Below are 6,553 nucleotides of genomic sequence, written 5' to 3'. Positions count from 1 at the left end.
TTTTAAAAGAAACTATTCCCATTAGTCTTCCAAATGGAGAATATGCCTAGGAATGTATTCTGTTTTAATACAAAATTCTGACTACAGAATTTTGAAAACTAATCACTTGCTAAGGGGAATTGTATAAAGTTGTAAAGATAATAGCATCACACTGTAGTCTTCCAAAATAGTACCTGTGGTAGTTATTTGCAGGAAACTCAAGTTGTGCATAGAGGTCTCTGCTCAAGGTAAATAGATATGAACTGTAATAGAGTCCATTGGAAGTGCAAGAGACTGGTGACCTGAGTTGCTTACTGAATGGTAGGAGGTATAGGGCCCCGAAGGATGTCTCTGAAGAAAGGCCTGGTGATCTCCTCCCCACAGCCCAGCTAGCCATTGAAAGCCCTCTGGAATACACATCTGCTCTGACAATACGTGGGGTTGCCATGAGTTAGCGTCAATGTAAAGGCAGCGGGTTCTTCTGGAGTCTGATATAAAGTCCTCTGACTGCGCGTCATACAAACACAGACGACTTTAAATCCATCCATTAGCTACAAGTTCAGTATCAATTTGAATAGTATACAACAATTAGTATATGTTTTTCCTGGATTTGAAACTTGATATTAAGTTATGTTGGAGAAGAAGTGAATATTTGCAATGATATTTTAAGATGAATTCTTCCTTAACAAACAGAATGAGGTCCTCATTTCCTCTTGTGGTCGCTGCCGCTACCATGAAGATTGTCAGCTTGATGTGAACGGTGGCTGCCCCTCACTAGAGTATGTCCTAGGTAGCAGAAGTGCCTCTGGGAGAGTACTACGTGTCATCATGCAAAGACATTTGCCGGCCCACCCAGTCTCCTCAAGAACAGCAACTGGAACTGGGTTGATTTCTTCCTTTGGTCCAAGTGTCAGCACATTTCTGAGTATGGTAGAGGGCTAGTACATATTTATTGAATTGGCTCCAACACAGCAGGCAGAAGCCAGTCTTTTGGTCAGCTGGCAAGTGCAGAGAGAGGCGCGGACCTATTTGGAGCCAGTAGCTTTCCAGCTCTTCTGGGTGCACACAGTTCTGTCATCACGTCATTATGCAAATGGTGATGTGCCTAAAGCACGGTGCCTAGTACATAATAAAACACTAAGTATGAGCTGCCTTTCCGGGTGGATGTTAAAGAGATACAGGAAGCGCAGCCCTGAGGGATGAAGTGGTAGAAAGGAAATGAGACAAATTCTTTCTATTGGATAGCACATGGAGCTGGTTTCTAAGGTGACATGAGAAATGCGCTCGGACGCCCAGGACTCTGTTTGGGTACGCAACTCAGAAGGAGCTCTGGGGGTGGAGTGGGTTACACGTTGAACTGCTAATCACAGAGTCAGTAGTTCAAACACACCCGTTGTGTTTTTACGAGAGAAATAGGAGATTTTCTGCCCTTGTAAAGATTGACACTCTTATAACTGCACAGGGCTAGTTCTCCTCTGTCCTATGGGGTCACGATGAGTCAGAATTAACTGGGTGGCAGGGATTTCTTTTTTTTTGAGTTTTGGTAAAGTAAGTCATGTGCTTATATTACATGGATGCTTGAGTAAATTAATTATTTTAGACCCAGAGGTTAGTCTTTTCCCTCCAAATTTCCCAATAATTGCTACATAATTGGTTACATAGAAGTGTATGATAAACATGTGCATATTGCTGTGATCACTGCATTGTGTCTTGTTGTGTAACATTTTATATTAGGATAAGTTTATCCTCTTTGGAGAATTCCTTGTGGGGGGGCGGGCTACAAATGGTTAATGTACTTGACTGCTAACAAAAAAAGCTGAAGGTCTTACTTTGATAAGTCATTCCCCAGAAGAAAGGTATGACAATCTTCTTCCAGAAAAATCAGTCACTAAAATCCTGATGGAACAGAGTTCCATTCTGACATTCTTGAGACCATCGTGAGTTGCAATCTATTCAGTGGCAACTGGGTTTGGTTGTATCAAGACCCTAAGGCACCTCAGGGGTGAAGGAGTGGATCTGGAAGAGAGGTGGGTAGGCAGAGCAAAGACAGCTGATCCTCTCAGCATTATAAACGAGCTCTGATGAACACCTGCCTAGGCTGGCTTTACACGTACGATTATCAAGGTGTCACTGAAGGTCGTTGTAGGTGAGAAATCTTACCAAAATGACCTTGATTTGAAAATAGGCTGGTGGTTGTTCTTAGCAAAACTTTGTCTCCACCAACCAAGTTTAATTTTAGTTATCATGCTTTGTAACATAACTTTTTGCTGTGTGAATGTGACTGTGTGCCTTTGCTTGGTTTAATTATATTTAAATCAAACACAACTAGAAGGTGCATTTTAAAAGCAGAGGGATTAATGTCATGAGGAAAGCGGATACGCACTTACACGGTGACAGAGCGAGGCCTTTTGTTCTCTCCAATGATGAGCGGATCGCTCCTTCGCTCAGACCTCCCGGGTCTTCGGAGGGCCATGGCAGGAGCTCTGTGAGTTTAGCGGGAAGGACCTCAACAGTGGACACTTGTCAGACACCATGCATTGCTAGCCCGAGAGAAGGCTCACAGTTTCAACGTTAGCTTGCAAGTGAATTTGTTCAGGTGACATCATATCTTGGTGAAATTGGGGTGTCAGCAGTTGTGCCCAGAGCCATTACTACTGGAAAGTCAGCATGGAACCAGAAATGAGGGTGTTTGCATGCCAAGCTGATTCCAAAAGCTAAAACCCAGACCGCTGTGATGGAGTCAATACCAACTCATAGTGACCTGTATATGGTTTGGGGCTATAACGCTGTAAGAAAGCAGACTCTCTCTGGCTCACTGCCAAGGAGCAGAAGCTGGCTCCGAGTGGCCCTCTGGGACATGGTGAAACTGCCCGCTCTGTGGCTTCTAGAGTCTGTAACTGTTTCCAGGGGTGGACAACCCTGTCTTCAGGGACATGATCGCCTCATCTTCCTCGAAGAGCAGCTGGTGTGTTTGAGCCACGGGCATGTTGGTTAGCCGTGCAATGCTCCTCTGGCAGTGTCACGAGGGCTACCCCCAAAGTGCCGACAACCCACCATTGACTCAATTTGGACTCATAGCAACCCTCCATGCTGTTGGTAGATGTTGTCAAGTCCGTTCAAACTCATCCGAACCCCAAACTCACTGCTGTCGAGTCAATGATGACTCAGAGTTACCACCAGCGGGTTTCCAAGACGGTAACTATTTACGGGAATAGAAAGCCCAGTCTTTCTCACACAGAGCTGCTGGTGATTTTGAACTGTGGAACCTGGGGAGCGCAGTGGAGCTTTCAGCCATGACACCACCAGCACGCCTATGTGTAGCAGAAGGACACGCTGCCCTGTCCCTGCACCATCCTCTCAGTTGGTATGTTTGAGATCATTGTTACATCCCTTTGGGGCAGTTCATCTTGTCAAGAGCCTTCCCCTGGTTTGCTGTCCCTCTCCTCTACGAAGCTTGATGTCCTTCTGCAGAGGCTGACCTTTCCTGACAGCGTGTCCAAAGCATGTGAGATGAAGTCTCACCAACCTTGCTTTGAGGAGCATTCTGGTTGTCCTTCCTCCCAGACAGATTTATTTGTGCTTTTGGCAGTTCGTCATAGTTTTAATATTCTTCACCAGAACCCTAATTCATATGCATAGAAATGTTGTTTGTTCCTTTCACATTGTGTTTGTTTGTTTGTTGAGTGACTTGGCACCAATGGCTAAGCATTACACTAAATTATGGTTGCCCGTTCAAATCCAACCAGAGGCTCATTGGAAGTAAGGCCTTGGGATTTACCCCAAAATGTTCACAGCCTTACAAGTCCTATGGAGTTCACAGCTACTTTGCGCATATGGCGTTACTCTACATCAGAATAAACTTGATTGTAACGCACAACAACTAAGTTGTTAATAAGTAAATATGTATTCAATTGTTTGGACTCCACTATTTAGCAAATGATGTTACAGTTTTCTTTTGACTAGCGTGCAATGAACAAAATTACTGAGACACTGAGGATCTTGTAAAAATTTATACTATTCAAATTGGCACTGAACTTATAGCTCATGGATTTAAAATCATCTATTTTTGTTCATTTGGTGCTTTAATATATTTGCATCACTTAATTTGAGCTGCAATTTTTAATGCAATTTTATTTTCCTGAAAATAGTTACCAGGCGTGCTATGTTCATTTTGGAACCATAAAGTATTGGCTTAATTATCTTAAAAACTTTATCTAATTACCCTTAGTAAGTGAATAATATAACTTGTTTTATACATTTCATCATCAGTGTTTTAAAAGCTAGGATACTTTTATAGTAGTAGTCTCAGTTTTAATAAAAGTGATGTATTTTTAAAGAGTGCATAAAAATATTTAGTGCAATGTCTTAATTAGATTAATATAAGCAACTGTAAATCTATGTAACTCAAAATTAATGATTACAATAGACTAACAGGTAACTCATATGCCAAAGAATTGCTAAAATTTATTCATTAAGTTTTCATCTACTTCAGTTAAAAAAGCTCCCATTATGTAAGATTCCTTCCTCCTTTCTAAAAAGATGCTTAGTTTCTGAGCATCAGCAAACGGCTTTAAAAGTCACCCTCAATTTCACTCGATTAATTGTAATAAAAATGATTTTATTTCAAGGTAGTCTTTCTTCTTGAGTACAGGATTTCCTTCTGCTGGGAAAACCACCCAGTGACAAAATGTGCATAATTCTGGGTTTGGTGGGCAGTATATATATGGGATATTTATATAACACCCATAATAATCAGAGTCACAACAACAATAATATATGTTCATGATGAGAGTGGTCAGTCAATTTCATGTGTGAAGGTAGTCGTTCAAAACACGGAAGGGCTGTCTTAGGCTTTGCATGTTATCGTTGCTGGGGAACGGAATGCTCGTATACAACCGCTCAGGGCTGGAGAGTATGGTTACGGCACTGCTTTTCCCATGTAAATTGTACTTTGTCGTTGTTGAGAAAATATATTGCAAAACATACGTCAGGCCAACACTTCCTGCAGGTACAATCGAGTGACATGGATGACTTTTGTCAAGCTGTGTGACCATCTTCTTTGTCATTTTCTGAGTTGGTCCTCCCTCACAAACGTGAACTCACGGTGCTCTGTGGTTCCTAGCTAATTCCTCAAGTTCCTACTGTCAAGCGGTCCCCACAGAGATAAGTACTAAAAGCGAGTGTTCAAGGTAGAAAGTCGTACTAGTTACCTTAAACTGTTGTTTTGTTTCATGTGGACTCTACTTCAACATAAAGAAAATAAAAATCCTTAAAGCTAGGCCAAGAAACCACATCATGATAAATAGAGAAAATATTATTGTGAGAGATAGAAATTTCATTTCTTTCTTTAAGCATTTTATTAAGGACTCATACAACTATCACATACATACATACATCAATTGTGTAAAGCACATTTGTATATTCATTGCCTTCATCATTCGCAAAACATTTGCTCTCCACTTAAGCCTCTGGCATCAGCTCCTCATTTTTCACCCTCCTTCCCCGCTCCTCCTCCCTCATGAACCCTTGATAATTTATAAATTAGTGTTTTGTCATATCATATACTGTCAGACATCTTCCTACACCCACTTTTCTGTTGTCCATCTCCCAGGGAGGAGGTCACATGTAGTTCCTTATAATCGGTTCCTCCTTTCAACCCTACCTTCCCTCCACCTTCCCGGTATCACCACTCTAACCACTGGTCCTGAAGGGATCATCTGCCCTGGATTCCCTGTGTTTCCAGTTCCTATCTGTACCAGTGTACATCCTCTGGTCTAGCTAGATTTGTAAGGTAGAATTGGGATCATGATAGTGGAAGGGGAGGAAGCATTTAGGAACTAGAGGAAAGCTGAATGTTTCATCATTGCTACACTGCACCCTGACTGGCTCATCTCCTCCCTGAAACCCTTCCATAAGGGGATGTTCAGTTGCCTACAGATGGGCTTTGGGTCTCCACTCCATACTCCCTCTCATTCACAGTGATATGATTTTTTGTTCTGATGATGCCTGATACCTGATTTTCTGGGACACCCCATGATCACACAGGCTGGTGTGCTTCTTCCATGTGGGCTTTGTTGCATCAAAGCTAGAAGGCTGCTTTTTTTTTACCTTCAAGCCTTTAAGACCCCAGACACAATATTTTTTGATAGCCGGGCACCATGAGCTTTCTTCACCACATTTACTTATGCACTCGCTTTGTCTTCAGCCATTGTGTCAGAAAGGTGAGCATCATGGAGTGCCAGTTTAATAGAACAAAATATTCTTGCATTGAGGGAGTACTTGGGTGGAGGCCCAATGCCCTTCTGCTACATTAGTACTAAACCTATACTAAACCTATACATATATGCACATAGATCTATTTCCCCATCTTCATATGTAAATATATTTACATATGTACATGCCTTTATTTAGACATCTATAAATGGCCTTTGCCTCCTAGCTCTTTCCTCTATATCCTTTCATTTTCCCTTTGTTCCACTATCAAGTTCAGCCTTCATTCGGGTTTCAGTAATTCCTCTTGGTTACATTACCCTTGGTCACGCCCTACCAGGCCTCCGACACCCTCCTCACCGCC

The sequence above is a fragment of the Tenrec ecaudatus genome, chromosome 11 (genome assembly GCF_050624435.1).
Source record: "Tenrec ecaudatus isolate mTenEca1 chromosome 11, mTenEca1.hap1, whole genome shotgun sequence".
In the NCBI taxonomy this organism is placed as follows: Eukaryota; Metazoa; Chordata; class Mammalia; order Afrosoricida; family Tenrecidae; genus Tenrec; species Tenrec ecaudatus.
The sequence above is the reverse complement of the archived record's forward strand: the minus strand, read 5'-3'. Positions refer to the sequence as shown.